The following is a 19,271-nucleotide window of genomic DNA, read 5'->3' as shown; positions in this document are numbered from 1 at the left end:
TTTCTTTACATTTCCTAAAATGGTTGATTGTTATTTTTTTAACCTTTCTTCTGTTAATGTGGTAAGTAAAGTTCTAAAATCAATCTTAAAAAAGATCTTCTATACTTGGAATAAACTTGCCATAGTCCGTTTTACACGATATAGGATTCAGTTTGTAACTTTTTGTTTAAAGTTTTGCACTTATGTTCTTGAATGATATTGGCATATAATCATCTTTCATAATTTTTGGTTTTGGTCAGGTATTGGTGCTGAAAGTATGGTGATTTCATTAGGTAATTGAACTTTTCTCTCTTTTTATTGTTATTATTTTTTAACTTCTTAGTTTATTAATCCTCTGATGAAAAATCTGCACAGTCTCTGCAGAAAAAGTCACTACAGAATCTTTACTCTTCCTATTGTCCAATCTCCAGCTTACTTTTTATTGGCATCAACATGGGCTTTCACAGTCCCCCTGACTTTCTTTATTCTGCTCTTGTGTTCCTTTCTCTGTTTTCTTGAGCTCTTTTTCTTTTCATACAGGCCATGTCTTGAAAGTCTATGTTTGGGTTCATTTTTCTTTGCATCATCCATGGAATCATAAATCATGGCAAAGCCAGTTGTCTTCCCACCACCAAAATGGGTTCTGATTCAAATACAAAGATGATATCTGGTGTGGTCTTGTACATTTTGGTTAGTTTTTTCCTGAATATTCTGTTTTAGGTACTGTTGCCTTTCTGAGGTGAAGAACATCAATGACCATCTGTTTGTGGTGATGTAGTCGGTTGGTCTTGAACTTTCTGATCTGGATAGTTAGTGTGCTATTCGTGATGGTGGCCAAGCTTCAAGCATAACTTCCACATAACTCTTTAGTTCGTTGTGCTGTTTATATGTACTAATTACGTGTAATTTGTTAACAATTTTATTTATAATGTCTCTATTTTATTTGTTTTCTTATTTATCAGTAAGCGAGATAATTGTGTTCAAAATCTCCCACTATGGATGTGAATTTGTCCATTTCCATTCTGTGTGTGTGTGTGTGTGTGTGTGTGTGTGTGTGTTTATATTTTTCCCCCAGTTTTATTGATATATAATAGAATACAGCATTTGTATAAGCTTACAGTGTACAGCATAATGACTTGTCTTACATATATTGTGAAATCCACAGGTTTAGTTCACATCCATTATCTCATGTAGATACACAAAAAGAAAAGGAAAAGAAATATTTTTTGTGACCTGGAACTTTTCATGTTTACTCTTTTAATGTACCATTCAGCAGTGTTAACTATAGCCATACTGTTATATATTACGTCCCTATTATTTATTTCTCTTCTAACAGGAAATCTGTGCCTTTTGACCACCTTTTTTTCCATTTTCAATACTGTGAAATTTTCCTTCCATATTTTGAAGCTATGCTAATGGTTCCTATGAGTTTAGAACTGTGTTATCTTCTTTTTTTTTTTTTTTTTTTTTTTTTTTTGTGTTATCTTCTTAATGGATTGACTCCTTTATTGTAATGAAGCATCCCTCTCTGTCTTTGGCGTTAGTTCTTTCCTTTAAGTTTACTCCACTGAGTTTTACATAGTATTATAGTAGACTAGCTGTGTCAGCTTCCTTTTGTTTTAAGTGTGCATGGCATATCTTTTTACTTTCAACTTTCTGTTTTCTTCTATTTAAGATGTGTTTCCTTTAAGAAGCATATATATTTGTATTTAGTTTGACAATTGTTTGGCTGGAATATCTTGTTTGTTTAGATTCTCTATAATCAGTACATATATTTTCATTTAAATCTATATTCCTCAATCCATCCAATGTCTTCCATCCATTTTAAGTTCTTGTCTTCTTTCTTATCTTGCCTTCTTTTGGATTTACTATCCATTTTGTATTTTTTATTTTTTCCATTTTCTTTTGCATGCTCACTATATACTTTTTAATTATTTTGTTAATGGCTACCCTAGATATTACAGCATCTATCCATGGTTTCTTCTGACCTTCAAATACAATAACTCCATTTATTACTTTCCAACTTGTGTGCTGTTTGAATTGTGTGTTTTAAATTCAGAAATATATATATTTTTAATTTTAATGTTTATTTATTTTTGAGAGACAGAGACAGAGCATGAGCATGGGAGGGGCAGAGAGAGAGGGAGTCAGAATCTGAAGCAGGCTCCAGGCTCTGAGCTGTCAACACAGAGCCCCATGTGGGGCTTGAACTCACAAACTGTGAGATCATGGCCTGAGCCAAAATCGGATGCTTAACTGACTGAGCCACCCAGGTGCTCCTAAATTCAGAAATATTTTAAACTCAATCATATATTATTATCATTGTTGTTGTTTACAGTCAATAGTCCTCTGGATTTACCCCAAAATTTCTGCTTTCCCATCTCCTCCTTTCTTCCTTTATTTCTGTGTTTGTATCTGGGATTATTTTCCTTCTTCCTGAAGAGCATCCTTTTAGTATTTCCCTCAGTGTAAGTCTGGGTGGTAAAAAACCAATTTTGGTTTGGGTTTATAATTATTTTCTTTTGGCATTTTGAGATTACTGTTTGCTTTTCTCGTAGATTTTGTTGTCTTTGTTGAGGTAAGCAGCAAATATGATTATTAACATGCTGGACATCATCTATTATTATTCTTTTTTTATTTCTTGAGATAAAACTTTTTAAACCATTTTAATACATACAATTTCATAGTTTTTAGTATTCTGATTTCCTTTAAGATTTTTTTCATCAGTTTTACTATGAGTGGTTTTAATTATTATATTTCCTGTTTCAAATTCATAGGGCATTTTGAATCATTTATTTGATGTCTTTCTCTAGTTTCAGAATGTGTTCAGTCATATCCCCTCTATTCTTTATTTTCTCTTCCCCTCTTGAGACTTACTTTATTTTTTTCCCACTCTTTTGTCTCTTCATGGCTCTTTTTGCCTATTTTTTAATGACCTATTTTATAGTTTACTGAATTTCTTTTCAGATATATTGTCATTTACTATTAAATTCATCATATGAATTTGTAATTATGGTTGCTGTATTTTTAGTTTTAGAAATTTTATTTTTTATGCTTTCTAGTTTTCTCCACACATTCTTGGCATTTTTCTTTTATTTCATTGAATATATTCACCATGCTTATTAAAAAGATCTGTGTCTGATATCTCCATTAATTTTATTTTCTGATATTTCTTTTTATTTTCTCTATCATTTTTTAATATTTTTTCCTCATCTGTGTACTGTTCTTTGATTTAGTGATGGATATTGTACATAAAAAACTGTAGAAGGAGTGCCTGGGTGGCTCAGTTGGTTAAGCGTCCAACTTCAGCTCAGGTCATGATCTCATGGCTTATAGCTTGGAGCCCTGTGTCAGGCTCTATGCTGACAGTTCAGAGCCTGGAGCCTGCTTCAGATTCTGTGTCTCCCTCACTCTCTGCCCCTCCCCCACTCACACTCTGTCTGTCTGTCTCTCTCTCTCTCTTAGAAATAAATAAACATTTAAAAATTAATTAAAAATAGACATTAAAAAACTATAGAAAGCATTTGAGCCCTGAAATGACAGTATCTTCCTTAGGCACCCCTCCTCCCACCCCACTCTTTTTAGCTAACAGATGGCTATCGGAACTCACAGTCCTGGATCATCTTAATCCAATTTCAGTGACTAGTAGGCATACATTCTGAGTGATTTGGTCTATTTATAAATTCATCCCTTATTCCTAGGATTTAAACCTTTGTGGCCCCAACCTAAAGCTTTTACCAGCATGCACTCCCTCCTCCACAGTAGACTCTGGACTTTAGTTTTTGTCCCACAACCTCTTCAGATTTTCAAGTGTATTATTTAGTTTTCAGCTTCTAAGCTGTGTGTTCCAGAATGAAAGGTCCAGGTCACCTGTCTTGTTTTTCTTCTCCTTTTATATCTTTATTCTACAAGTTTTAACCACCTTGTTAATTCTCCAACTTAGAGATGACTGTTCAAATATTTATGCCAGGTTTCCTGGTTGTTTTGGGGGAAAGATTGTCCTTAATACCTAGTTTACCTTTATATGAAGTAGAAATCTGCTATTTGTTTTTAAAATGTCTTCTTGGCCAAATTAAAAAAAAAAACTTAGAAACTTTTATCAGATCTTCAGAGTCTTTTTGTGGAAATTTTGCTTATGCATGAAATTCATAGTTTTAATAGCCACTAATTAAGATGATACAAAAGAAATATAGGCGCCTGTCCTTCTGACTAAGGAGCTTTATTTTCAGTTACTAAGTCCTACTTTCCATGGCTTGAAGTAGTTAGTGATTTGTAGTATATTCCTTTTGTTGTTGTTGCTGTTGTTGTTGTTGTTGTTGTTATTATTACATGGGGCTCAAACTTAGAACCCTGAGATCAAGAATCACATGCTCTACTGACTGAGCCAGCCAGGCACTTCTGTAGAGTATTGTTTTTATGCTAGGCTTTGATTGGGTGGATAACCTCCACATAGTAGTTGAGAATTCACATAGAAGTTAAGGGCTGGAGCTAGGGTTTGGTAGATGGAGATCACCAGAGGGAGGGAGAAGGGTATTGCTTGTATGGAACCACATAAGCTAGGGTTTAGTCACCACTGAACCTATTTAATTCATACCATGGTGACTGAATAGTTTATCCCTTAATCCTTCTTTCCCTTGATTTGTTGTTAATACTAATCAGGCTGTGCTGGAAGCTTGGGAATTCATTGGTGCACATTGTAAAACGTGTTAATTTGATTGCCTGTGATTTCTGTGGCAGACCCAGGAGTGCAGCAAACATACAGGTGATTGTATAAAGTCTGCAGAGTCCCCCAGTTGGGTGTTTTACAATCAGCTCTACCTCAAGAGTATCTCAGTTAATCTAGCTGTTTTCTTCTAATACTCAGTTGGAGAATCCTGCGTACTCACTACCCCTTGCGTTAGTACCTGAGTGAGACGACTGTGAGTATAACCCTAAAGCATAAGCCACACTGGTAAAGATTAAGAAGGGCCCACATTGTACCTGCCTATTCAGCATGCTGATTTCACCTGCCTGAAGTGACTGCTTTTTGGAGCTCAGTATTTTTTCTTGTGAATTTGCCAGAGATGCATGAGGCATCTTGGTCAACTCCTCAGGGTCTAGAGCCTGTATCTTTGAGGCTCTCTGTAGCTCTGTATCTCTGGTGGGTGTGAGGAAAGGAGGCAAGGTAGTATAGTGACCATGAACTTAATTTCATAAACTCCGTTGTACAAGATATATTTTATGTGTTTCCTGTAAGTCAAATTTCATCTATTCTGAGCATCCGGTTTATCAGGCTGGTTGGAAATTCAGTCTAAATTATTATTGGTCTTTTTCCTATCACTTTACCCTCCTACATTGTGTTATGGTCCTGAGAGTCTGGCGCCAAACAGGACATGCAGGAAGGACGTTGATCTTTTGTTTGTACTGATGTACTCCTCATACATACACTGACCCACTCCTCATCCAAGCCTGCATCATCTCTTGAAGGTAAGGTCCACTGTGGCTTCCATGGATTTTTGCTGAGTTTTAGAGCCTCTAGGATTTAGCATCTTTGTAGACCTCTGGGCACATATTTTCCTCTGAGGTCTTTTTTTTTTTTTTTAAATCATTTTTAAGGTTTATTTTTGAGAGAGAGAGAGTGCAAGCAGCAGAGAGGTCGAGAAAAGGGGAGACACAGAACCAGAAGCAGGCTCCAGGCTCTGAACTGTCAGCACAGAGCCTGATGTGGAGCTTGAACTCACTAGCCATGTGATCACGACCTGCGGGGAAGTTGGATGCTTAACCGACTGAGCCACCCAGGCGCCCCTCCTCTGAGGTCTTGATGCCATGACAGGGTGCTTTGAGGGAGAGAGCGTCCAAACGTGGTTCCCACTTCAGTCTCTTAGAATTTTTTCTTCATTTGTGGAAGCAAAGGTGAACGTGTAACGAAAGTACTCTGAAGTTACCTTGAAACTGTAAACATCTCTTTCTTCCACTGGATGAAAGGGGGCTGTGGGAAGCTGTCAACTCTAAGACACAGAGGTGCGGAGACTGGACTTTATAATCATTAGTTGATTTCCTGATTACCTATTGGGTGTCAGATCCTGTGCAATGAATAAAATTTACTTTGTGTTCTCAGGGAGGTGATGTTCCTAGTTGGGGAATAAAGAATATAGTAGAAAAAGGGGTTCTTATTACTAATGACCTCAACTTCCCAGGCAACCATCTTAACTCTTTGCTCTCAAATTGCCTTTTTAAAGTTCCACTGGTAATTATGAGTCAGTCATTCTTTGGGGGTGTTTGGCCTATAACGGTGGGGATGGCTGAATGTGTCTATTTTTGTACTAGGTGCTCTTGGGCTGTGGCCTCAAAGGATGGAACCGTGTGGCTCAGGCAGTTTTCTGAAATCTGTGGCTTTACAAGACTTCCTGCTGTAGATAAGGACACTGACTTCTCTTATCTGCTTGTCCCTAGGTGCCTCTTTCTGGCGAGATAGTGAATTTACCTGCAGAGTTGGATTGCTTTTATCCCTGAACTATATACTGCAGACACTTGAGATTAGTGCCAGGAGAGGAGAAAGGGTAATTGTTTCTGGGGAAAAGAATTGTGTAGGTAGTAGTTGTTTAAAAAAAAAACTGGGGGCTAGAGTGGTAGTTAGTCAAATATGGCTGCCAGACAGCAGAGAAAGAGCCTTTTAGCATCTTTTTCAACGAGCTCTGTACTGACGTGCTTTGTACTCTGACAGTTATTCTAGGGAAGAGTGCTTAAAATGTTACAGCCTTTTAAAAAAATTCCTCACCTGTTTTAGTTGTATATCACGTTTTTGTTGAGTCTTCTGGAATGCTGGGGATATCAGGGTTTTATTAATTCAGTGATACTACATTGTAAATCAGAAAGTTGGCGTTCTTGGCCCATACCGTTTTAATTTTCTAAGCATCTGAGCAAACTACAACTATTACCTCAGAGATATCTGAATGCTCTTCTTGTTAAGTATACATTTATCCTAAGAAACTTGGTTCTGGAGAGAGCCTTTTATGTGCAATTTTGACTTTATATTTTGTAAACCCGTATTGATTTTTTTTCCATCTCCATAGAAGTGGGATTCCTTTCCAGAGCTTTAGGCCCTTTAAGAAATGTGAGTACATCTAAATGGAACTTCTAGAAAGAGCCCTTAAAATTGCCCTAATAATTTAGGGGTATCAGGGTTACGCATTCCTTTTCAATTAGGCAGAAGGGAATTAATTAATTGTGAGGAAAAAGCGTGTTAAGCCACATTCTCCCAGCAGGAATGGTTAGTTTCTTAAATATCTGTATTCCTGTCACTTGGGATGTACAGTTGACCTTTGAACAGTATGAGTTTGAACTGTGTGGGTCCACTTAGATGTGGATTTTTTTACAGTATTGTAAATGTATTTTCTTTATGATTTTAATATTTTTTCTCTGGCTTACTTTAAGAGTACAGTATATCATTCCTATAACCTACATGTATGTATTAACTGTTTGTTGTTAGTAAGACTTCTCTGTTCAACAATAGGCTGTTAGTAGTTATGCTTTTGAGGAGTCAGAAGTTTTATATGGAATTTTGACTACTTAGGGGCTAGAGCTGCTAAGGCCCCTGTTTTTCAAAGGTCCAACAGTATTTATGTGAGAAATAAGCACAACAGGCATATTTGGGGAGTAGATATAGTAGGTCCTCTGGTCTCTGAGATTTTTCTCACTGGATGGTCCATCTCCTTAGCTTCTTTGGAGACGCCACATGCTTTCTGTATCCTCACAAAACTTGTTTTTAGTAAGGAATCCAAAGTAGGAATTCATAGTAGAGTGTGAATAACTTAACGACTTAACCTGCCCCTCTCCTAAGTCATTTGCATGTGAAAAAGCTGACAAAGCCCAAAAGAAAGCCTCTCACAGGAGATTTTCAGTTATCAGTTCTTCAGTGGAAAGGGTATTTATTAACAAGTAATATCTTTCTGTACCTCCTTCTCCCCCCACCCAATATTCAATCGGGGTTCCCCTAGTCTCTTTTAATCTGATGTCTGATATCCACACTGAGTGGCAGTTGAACTGTGGCTGACCAAGTCTCTAACTTGCTCTGTGACACTGTGTGTTGGGGGGAGTGGGGGGGGGGGAGCTGGTGGTGTGGTGGAGACTGGCCTTGCAAAACAGAGGAGTAGTGACGAGAGAGGAAGTAAGTTTAGCAAATCACATGGACATCCACTTTGGACCTTTTGGAAACACAGGCCTAGTTTCTACTTCTTATAACAAGAATCTTATGACTCTTTTGATTAAGTAATGTAAAGTATGTAATTTAGTACATTTGGAGACAGGCCAGTGTGGGCCTCTGTATAATTCTTTTTTTTTTAAGTTTATTTATTATTTTTTTTTTTTGAGAGAAAGAAAGAGCGTGAATACGAGTGGGGGAGGGGCAGGGGGCGAGAGAATCCTGAGCAGGGTCCATGCTGTGCACAGAGACTGACGCAGGGCTCAGACCCACAAACTGCAAAATCATGACCTGAGCTGAAATTAAGAGTACGATGCTTAACCAATTGAGCCACCCAGGTGCCCCTCATTCTGACTTCTTGCCTGTATATTCGTGGGATGAATCCTTTACCTTCTGTAGCCTTTAATTCCTCAAATGTAAAATGAGACTCCTGCTTTCCACTGTCCAAAGATGCCACAAAGAACAAATGAAGTAATAGATATAAAAGCATGTTGCAAACCCAAAAGCTATAAAGAGCTATTAAAGCTATATAAAGCTCAGGATAATAGTTTAAGAACATTTAGCTGATATCTTTAACTCCCTTCTCCCTGTTCTTCCCTGATATTACATTGCCTTTCACTTCTTTGTTTGGGAAAGGACACACTAATGTAAAACTGGCGGTATAGTGTGGTTAGACAGAAATAATTGAGTGCCCCTGGGCAGTGACAAAGGGCCCATTGTTTAGGGTGGCCCTGTACTTGCCTTAATGGACTGCTCATCACCTTGAAATTCTGAATTTTTGAATAAAGTGTTCCCACATTTACATTTTGCACTCAGTCTTCTAGATTTTGTAGCTAGTCTTGCTCCAGGGTTGTTCTCTGTTCCTTTGTGGAGTTGGAACCAGAAGTTCCTTTATAACCCACTGGGAGGAGGAGTATATGGAAGTTAGCTGAGAGTCTGGCTGGGAAGTTGGCCAGAGTGGGTTTAATGTCGGTAGTTAAGTAGCTACCTAGACGAGCATTGTGGGGTGGCCGGTCTGGATTGAGGACCAAATGTTAAAGCCAAACGTTGTGCTAACAAGTGCTATGGTGGAGCCTAACCAGGAGTGAGGACCATTGGGCCCTGACTATACTAAAAGAAAACAGCTTAGAATTCACCAGCAAATGCTAACAGAGTGAACCGTCACCAGGTGGGCAAGGCCCATTGCCACACAGACCCAAGGAATGAGGAAGTCAGAGGAGAGTTATAAGTAGCTGTGAGTGATTGTGAGTTCCCCTCTCATTTTCTCCTGCTATAAGCTTATGTAATGGTTACATGGGAAAAGTGGAAGTCAGTGAATTGAGTTCATAAAGCAGTTGCATTCTTTCCATCTCCCTCTCTGCATACTCAAACCTGCATCATGGTTTGTTCTTTCTTTGCCACTGAGTGATGTACTGGAAGCTTCTATAGTTCTGGGATAATTAAAAATCCCCTGGTCACATTTGGCCACAAGAATAGTCTCATTTCAGTAATTAAAATGCCAAGTCCTATGTACTAGTCAATATTGTGAACTTCATTTTGAAGTTAAAACTCATTCCATCTCTGAGCATGGTCAGTTTCAGACTTAACTGTAGTAGACAAGGAACATATTTTCACCTTCACATCTCCTCGTTGTGCTCCTCCTTCTCCCAATTTCTGAGCCACATTTTTGAACTCTGTGGGAAGTGGTGGGTGGAAGGATGATACATAAGGAATGAGAAAAGACTTATCTGAAAGGCCTTTCTGTGGTTTGACTTTAATGTACCTATTTGGCAGGTGTTTAAACCTTACTCCTGATTTGTTTTTCTGTTACTGTATTCTGTTTTGGGTTATTTAGTGATCTCTACTTCTAGATTCCTTAACAAAGTTAATGTTTGTCTTCTGGATTGCTATTAAAGAAGTCCCTCCCACTCAACCAACTCCTAATTCTGATTTAAAAAACAAAAACAAAAACAAAAAACCCAAACCAAATAAAACAAAACAAAAAACCCCTTCATTCACTTGTGCTGAGGTCCCATTGCCCTTTTGTGATGGAGTATTTAAGGAAGCTCACTTCTGATCTATGGTAGGTTGAATAATAGTTTCCCAAAGATTTTAGTGTCCCAGTCTTCTGGAACCTGTGAATATGGTACCTTACTTGATAAAAGAGACTTTGCAAATCTCACAAACACCTTTTTTAGCCCTGTAAAACTAATTTTAGACTTCTGACTTTGGTTTAGGGCCCTCAGTTTATGGTAATTGTTACAGGAGCAACAGGAAAGAGCTTCATGTCTAAAAGCAATACACTGCAAAGTTAATGTGGACAGATTGTTAGACTGTAGGCTAGTGTTAGTGTGCCATCTTCTCTTCACTCTATTCTTAGAGCAGCTAGCCAGCTGCAACCTGTTGCCCTTTAGATTTCCAAGTAGACACTAGCTTCTTGTGACCCCTAATTTGCAGGGGATGCAAAGTAAGCTCTCTGAATGTTCTTCTTGAGGACCCTCTCACTTGAGTTGAGCTAAGAGGAAAACACCAACCCCCTTCTCTTATGGGGAGAAGGAAGAGAAATGTTACTAGAAATCAACGATCTTTCTGAAAGAGATCATTACTTTCCATTTTCCAATCCATCGTCAGCATCAACTCAGTGATGCCAGAGGTGGATATTCTTTGAAATTTTTGCATTGGTTATTCACGAGCCTCAGTTTGGAATATAAGCATACTAGCAAATAGTTTTTTTTTATACTTAATCTTCTGAGGTGTCAGATTAAACCGATCATAAAGACCAGGTGCCATCTTGGGGATGAGCAGTAGGATGGAGAGCGCATTTTAAAGACTGAATTAAGAGTTTAAATTATTAGATTAGACTAAAATGAACAAACTAGATAATTTTTTCTCTTCTATCAAATGATCAACTTTGTGAGAGTTTATGCACACTATCAGATCAATTATGGAATAAATTAATAAGCTGCATTTTCTTTATGCATCTGCATGCAGTGTGACTTGTTTTATCCTACTCTGTGTCTGATTTTTGAGTACCTAATGGTTGGCAATGTTGGCAGTGCTTCCTCAATGTGAGGACTATTGTGGAGTCTATTTAAATTTATGCAATCAGGGGCGCCTGGGTGGCTCAGTCGGTTAAGCATCCGACTTCGGCTCAGGTCATGATCTCACGGTCCATGAGTTCGAGCCCCACGTCAGGCTCTGTGCTGACAGCTCAGAGCCTGGAGCCTGTTTCAGATTCTGTGTCTCCCTCTCTCTCTGACCCTCCCCCGTGCATGCTGTTTCTCCCTGTCTCAAAAATAAATAAACGTTAAAAAAATTTTTTTTTTAAATTTATGCAATCAGTTTCTATAGCAATCACTATGGTAAAGACTTTTACTGAGTGCTAAAAATATGGAACTCTATAGGTAGTACCTGACCCGTGGTGTAGAAAAGAAGACCCATCTATATGTCTAATATTTTTAGTATCTAGGTGGCAATAGTGGGATAAAACACCTTCAAAGAGATATGTGTAAAGGAAAATGAAGAATTATATCCCCATACTATAGAGAGCCCCATTTTGTAGGACTCTTGGTAATAATCTTCATACCCTGCTTAAGCTCTCTGTCCATACATGCTGTGCCTGCTCACTCTATGTAATATCTCAAGTGAGAAAAAAAGTATAAAAATAAAAACCCAGAAACATCTGTTGGATCTGAAAAAGCATGGTGCTGATTTACATCCAGAACCATCATCAGCTGAGAAATGAATGAACAGGATGGCATGTTTAATGCATAGTGTACAGAATCTTAGGTGTAAGTGTCTCATCTTTGAACAGAATGGCTATTATACCTATTTCTCAGATAGTAATTAATCAAATAAATCTTACACTTAGATCGCAAGTGATTTCAGGAAGCTGACATTATGAATTTGATTCTGGCAGAATGATTTTTATAAAGTAAGTGACTGCATGGGTTTTATTAGCAATACATGTGATATCCAAAAGGGATAGACTGGGAGTTAAGACACATAGGTCCTAAACCCACCTTTGTTGTGTGTTAGCTATTTGATCTTGAACAATTCGCAATGTACCTGGGCCTATTCATTTTCATCCATGAAATGTAGATGATAATCCCTGCCCTGCTCATCTCATTGGGTAATTGTGAGCCTCAAATGAGGAAATACACATGAAAGAGCTTCATGTAATGTAAAATGCTTTTCACATAAGAAGTGTTACTGTGTTAGCTTTAGAATGACTCATGTGTGTGTGTTTATTGAATTCTCTTTACCTCTCATTTTCCCCTCTGAGGAATTCCCATTACTGTCTTAAGGATGGTCTATTTTTAGCGTGCCATCTTGTGTGTGGTCTACTATTTTAGTTTCTCAAGACATTTCCCTTTGTATCTAATGGATTTCCCTTATAGGAATGGATGGTAAGAGTCTGTTCTGCCACCTGAAAGTGTTTCAAAATTTGTCTCTTCTTATGTTGGAACTACTGTATTTACTGATATATATACTTTTTTTTTTTTTGCATGTTCTTTTTCTCTCTTCCTAGTCTCAATAATTAAATACAAGTTTGTTCTTCTCTATTATTTTATTGTTGGAAGAATGTTAATTGCTAGTATCAATTAAATTCTAAACTTTGAAATGTGCGTCAGAACAATTTAAGGGACATAAACTATGTTGATTATAGTAAACCAAGGTCTATTAGTCAGGATAAGCTAGGTTATGCTGCAGGAACAAAGGACTCTGAAATCTTAGTGGTTTCAAACATGAAAGCTTTATTTCCTGGATTCCCATGCTACACATCCATTTCAGGCCTTTGGGGTTTCTGCTCTGTGTTGCCATCACCCTCACTCTGTGACTTTGGGTGATGGAGGTGCAAATATAGGGAACAATGAAGAGACTTCTGAAGGTTCTTACAATGACAGTTGTCTGGTTCAAAATTGGCATGTATCACGTCCATTCACAACTCTTTGCACAGAAGTGGTCATTTGGAATCACCGGGAACCACAAGGAAGGCAGGATGTACAACTACATTCCTGGAAGAGGGAAAAACTAAACATTTTGACAAGTTTAACTAAATTGCTCATGCTTTTTTGAGGCCTCTGTTTTACAACAGAGGAATCATTTATCAGTTTTGCTGTGGATTGTCTTTCTGGTGCCTGGATGATTGTTAATTCACCTCTGAGATCTCATTTATAGAGTTAAATTCCAAGGTAAAGTCAATATAAGCATTCTTTCTGAAGTCTTCCTCTCGTGCCAGTGATGCCCCTTGTCATTATTTGATGGCAGGATGTGGTCTTCTCCAACTTCCTATGTTTTCTCCTCTAAATGGTATTAGTCAAAAATGGCACACGACTTAACAGTTGTAAGAAAACAGGATTCTAGTTTGTTCAGAAAATGTAGTGTATATGATCTCTTCGATCCAGGGAAAGATTTTTATTTTCTAACTGATGCTCCTCTTTGATAAACATGAAAATGTCATGTCTTTACCGTTGTTTTAAATTTCCAAGTAAATTAGTGTGACTAAAAACAAATCAAAGAAATTACCAGTTTAGAATTTCTGTTTTTAAAACTACCCACGTACCTCTTTTCCCAGAAGATTTTATGCTCCATGGGATGATTCCTCCTGCTTGCCATCTCTGTAGCATTCTGTCATCACCCCAGTTGAAAATGATTCCTCCTCTAATTATATCATTTGCATTTATATCCATTGTTACAGTGGGGATTGGGGAACTTTTCAGGCTGGGTGTCAGAGCCTACAATGGCCTTGAAGGATGAAAAGGCTTTGGGTGGGGCGCCTGGGTGGCTCATTTGGTTATCTTTAACCTTCTTTAAGCCAACTTAATTGACCACAAAACTTTTTCATGAAACATCAATTAATATTACATACAACACTTTTTCAGAAATGTTGCCCTTGGGGCACCTGGGTGGCTCAGTCCATTAAGCTTCCTACTTCCCAAGGGAACCTGCTTGGGATTCTCTCTCTCCCTTTCTCTCTGTCCCTCCCCTGCTCGCTCTCTCTCTCTCTCTCTCTCTGTCTCAAAATAAATAAACATTAAAAAAATAAAAGGCTTTGGGTGGTCAAATTCAGACGGGAAGTGGTTTTTTACTGAATAACACCTTATATTATGATTCCTATTACCATTCTGTTTCTGTTTTTAATTTCCTTTATATTATTTCACAGTACTGTGAACATAGTAGATGCTAGTTCAAACTGGCTTGTTCTGTGAATAAAGAAGTTGACCTACCCTAAACTCCTGTGTGGAAGCTCAGGTATTGATAGGCAGGCAACTATAAAATGTATAAATTCCAGCAGAAGCAAGTTTTCAAATATTAAAGCTTTTTCTAACCTTCTCAAGGAATTCTACAAGATTGTAATAGTCTGGATATTGAAAGAGACTTTGGGCAAAGAAGCTAAAACTCACCAGTTGGGTGATTCAGCAACAGAGATTTATAATCTGGGACTGCAGACCCTCCCACTGCTCCCCACAAACACTCAGTTCTTTGTCTCTGGTGTGAGAGATTTGTATTATTCTAATTTAGCCTTTCTGCTTTTGGCCCTTATTATCTGGTTTGAAATCCCCACCATTGATCTCAGTTTGCATGTAAAGATCAGGACATTGGTTCTGCAAGACCAGTGTTAAAAATCAGAAATATTTCCTGAGTACATATATCCCTTTTAACTTACCATATTGTTTTTTTACATGTTGTCTTAGATGTCACAAAATGCCTGCTCTGGAATCCTCCAAAAGGAAGCAAGAAGGAGGAATGGGGGCTTCGTAAGAATACTTAGGAAATTCCACCTATCTATGAATTTAGCCCTCCTGATGCCCTTCACCAATTTGGTCTTGGCTCTGATTTTTCCCTTTATTCTGTCTTTGCCATGACCTTTCCTTTCCCTTAGTCCCCCTGACTTTTTGCTGTTAGCATAGCTTCTTTCCAGGCTGTGGATCCCTGCTGGTTTGCCTAAGGAATAGCCTTCTTCACCTGCTTCACAGTTTGTGATATTTACCGAAAAATATAAAGCCTATCACTTTCCCTTTTTGTCTACACCTGCAGATTTCACTTTGTATAATTGCCCCAAGTGAATTCCACGTGGCTAGTTGCCATGGAACATTTTTGTCTTTTGCTTTTAAGAAATTTATTCTTACCATTATTATTATTTTTTGTTATTCATTTGCAACAATGAGTGCTTTTACAAATCTAATAAATGCTCCAATTAATCTCTTGTAAAGAAAAAGAAATCACATATCATGTTTCCTTAATGTGAAGTGCTTCTAGTTAGCACAGACTTTCCTGCTGTTCCTTTTTCTGCAAAGTGGTCCTGTTATTGCTGTGGGAAATTTCACCGGCTTGTCTTTGGGAAATGCAAAAGGACAATAACCCTCATATTCTCCTCAAAGGGCAGTGCCTTCTTGGGGACATGGCCACTTTTCCTTTCTACTTCAGACATAGTCAGCAGCTCTGTGCTGTATAGAATGAGACATATGTATAATTTAAAAACCATTTCCTGCATCGTAATATCAGACTTTACCAGGAAAGCATATTCAAAGCTGATATTCCTGCAGGCCAAATGAACCCAGACCTTTTCTTTCTGCCTCTTCGCTCCCTTTGTCAGTTCTCCTGGAGGATCAGGATTTTAAAAATTACATTAGTGTTTAATTTTTTGCAATATGTATTTCCATTCCCTGAATGCAAGGCTCCTCAACCACAGCAGGTCATTACCTGATGATTTTATTTCCCTGGTCGCCCTTTGACATTTAATGATTTCTAGCTTTGCCTTGTATATAAAAACATGAAACTCAGGAAATAGGTGGAAAAAGGCAAGGCCCATCTTCTATTTATGAAGATTTTCTTCCTAGTGTGTTTTCTAGGACTTGGGATATTGCATTCATAACAGTTGTAAGATTCTAATTAGAGTTCCTAAACTGCTCAGGAAGATCCCTACCATATTGAGAAAGTTGTAGGAACATCAGTTTGGAGAGGCTTCTCGTTCTGTAGACTCACAGGTGATCAATATTCAGGACAGACCCTTCTAGATAAATTTTATAGCAAAGATTAATAGTTTAAAGTATCAGAGTTTTGTTTCAATTTTTGTTTATAAATCGTGGTTAAAAAAATCCCAGTTAAAGTTCGCCTCGTCCAGGAAGCCTTTCTTGATCACTCTAGATCCAATTATTTTCTTGTCTGAACTGCTAGCAGTTAGCTGACACATAGTTACATATTACCTTGTGACAACTATTGTCTCAAATGACTAATTAACTCTGGTGTTATGATTTAAATATTTGTAAATACAGGTATTAATGTATCTCTTAACCCCCACCATGGGGACAGACTTTGTGTACTTTATTTTGTTTCCTAATCACTTAATGTCATACCTTGTAGAACCCTGGTAGATGCTTTTTGAATAAATGAATGTATTAAGTGATACTTCCATTTTGAATTGCCAGTGAACCATAAATTATTACAGACCGATAAGCATATCTTTTTTTAAGACACTTCCAGTGTTAGCTTGGGCATTCACTTCTGTGATTCATTTGAATTCTTTTCCTTGCACAGTAGTGTAACTACTTATTCTCTCTCCCCACCTGTTTGACACTTCCTACACTTTCCTTCTACCTTATTCCGTAATTTTGGTTGTTTCTCGCTACTTTGGTCTTTGCCTCTTATTCTCCTTCTTGAATATTCATTCTCCTGGCAAGTTTATCTCCTGTCTGGCTTCAAATACAATCTCATTGTAGTTACTTTCCAAATCTACCTTTCCAGTCCTGTCTTATGGACATTAGTACAGTGTTGTCAAAATGGAGGGGGAGATAATCACTTGGGTATATTTCAATCACCTCAAAATTAATATTTTACTAAAGAAATTCATTATGTTTTCTATCACCCAAACAACCTTCTCTTTCTTCTTTCCTTCTCCATTTTTATTGGTTGTATGTGGTTCTGTCATCCCACAGCTCCTAGGCCTTGGAATCTTCTTTCTCATTCCTTTTTTCTTCAACTTTCATGTGTTATCTGTCCCCAAATCCTGTTGAGTCTCTCCTTGGAATGTATTTGAAGTTACTGCTTTTGTGACCTTAGCAAATGACCTGATTTTGGACTTTATCTAGGTTTAAATAATAGTTTACTTCTAGATTACTGTCTCAGCTTCCTAATTACTTTCCATAGTCCATTTGTTGTTGGGAAAGGTAATGATGGTTATTAGCAGAAATCGCCACTGTTTATAGTATAGTGTGTGATAGGCAGTATACTAATGCACTTCATGTAGATTATCTCATTTGATTCTCCTAACAACCTGATGGAGTATATATTACTATGCACATTTTAGAGATTAAAAATCCTGCGTGTCAGAGAGGTTACATATCTTGCCCATGGCCTCACACGTAGTAAGATGAAAAAAATCGGCATTTTAACTTTGAAGGCCATGCACTAATAACAAATACCCTGCATATCAGTGCCAGACCAGTATACCCTTTTCACTGTTCCACTCACCTTTTCAACATGTGGAGATTCCCAGTGACTACAAAAACTAAATGAGGACCTTTATCTGGTTCTAAGGCCTCCCATGACCTTGTATCCTGTTCTGAATAATAGTATTTCACCATAGATCCATTCAGTTTAGTGGAGGAAAACTTTTTAATTACAAGGGAAAGGGAATATAAGGAATTAAACAATTATAGTAAACAAATAGGGAGGGAAGTATACAGAAGAACAAAGAAGGCTTAATACATCAAATTGGGTACTTACAACACCCACCCTTCTGGCTGGGGAGGCCTCACAGTGACCAGCCCGGTTGGAGCCCCATTCAGAGTCCTGGGCTGAATGTCTTTCCCTCAGGTGAGACTTCCAACTAGCTATTGCCTCCAGGGCAATGTATGCACTACCTGTGTGTGATCTCTGGTTAGTCATTAAGTTTGCCAATGTGCAGTCCCGAGCGAGCTGGTTTTTCTGTTTCTCTTATTGTAGCTCACAGTCTCAGGAGCCTGGGCATCTGCTTATTCCTCTTTCTTCCCTGATCCATTCCAGGGGGCCAGCCTGGTCTGGCTGAAGGAGGTGAGGCAAGCTAATCCCTCTTGGCATCAGGAACAGAAGGGCCAGTTCTAATCCCAAGGCTAGGTACAGAATACAACCCAACTAAGCCCCCTCCATGTGTATGTGTGGTTTTGGGCAGATATGTATGATAAGTCACACAAACAACGTCTATACAAAATATATCCCCACAGCCTTCCAATTTTATTTCTCATGACTCTTGATAGCTACCCCCTGCTTAATCTAGGCGGACTTGACTTGATCATTGTTTTCCACTTCTTTCCCAATATTCACTTCCTCAATGATTTCTTCTAGTTCTGGGACACTGTTTTCTTACCTTCAAATCCTGCCTGTACTTTAAGGTCCAGTTTCTACCCCACTTCTCCATGAAGCCTTCTCAAAATGGTCCAGCATGAGAAGAGATCTTGTTCACTTTCTTAACTGCTCTGTGAATTAGTTTGTGTTCCATAAGATTTAGCACTCTGTGATGTATTCTTGTGATATTCTGTAGAATGAGATAATTCAAGGGAACATTTTTTTTTATTGATGTATAGTTGACATACAATATTGTATTCATTTCAGTTGTACAACTTAATGATTCAACATTTATATATATTATGAAATGCTCACCATAATAAGTCTAGTTACCATCTGGCACCATACATAGTTATTACAATATTATTGACTATATTCCCTATGGTGTAATTTTCATCCCTGTGACTTATTTTATAACTGGACGTTTGTACCTCTTAACCCCCTTCACCTGTTTGGCCCATTCCCCCAAGGCCCTGTCCTCTGATAACCACCAGTTTGTTCTGTGTATTTATGAGTTTGTTTTTGTTTTGTTTTGTCCATTTGTTTTGCTTTTAGGGAATTTTTCATTTAAAAATATTTTTTATTGAAATCTTTTTATTGAGTTATGGTTGAAACAGAATGTTATGTTAGTTTCAGGTGTACATCATAGTGATTCAACAAGTCTATATGTTACACTGTTCTCACCATAAATATAGCTATCACCTGTCACCATACAACACTATTACAGTACCATTGACTATGTTCCCTGTGCTGTACCTTTCATCCCTGTGACTTATTCATTCCATAACCAGAAGGTTGTATCTATAAC

At 37.9% G+C, this 19,271-nt stretch overlaps 1 pseudogene; it reads right to left on the bottom strand.

The window, feature by feature from the left end:
• Positions 1 to 411: 411 nt before the first annotated feature.
• LOC145713713 (small ribosomal subunit protein eS24 pseudogene) overlaps positions 412 to 19,271 on the bottom strand; it is a 32,380-nt pseudogene continuing 13,520 nt past the window's right edge.

This window comes from Panthera onca, chromosome X, assembly GCF_046562875.1.
Source record: "Panthera onca isolate mPanOnc1 chromosome X, mPanOnc1 haplotype 2, whole genome shotgun sequence".
In the NCBI taxonomy this organism is placed as follows: domain Eukaryota; kingdom Metazoa; phylum Chordata; class Mammalia; order Carnivora; family Felidae; genus Panthera; species Panthera onca.
This window is presented reverse-complemented; position numbering and strand designations above follow the sequence as displayed.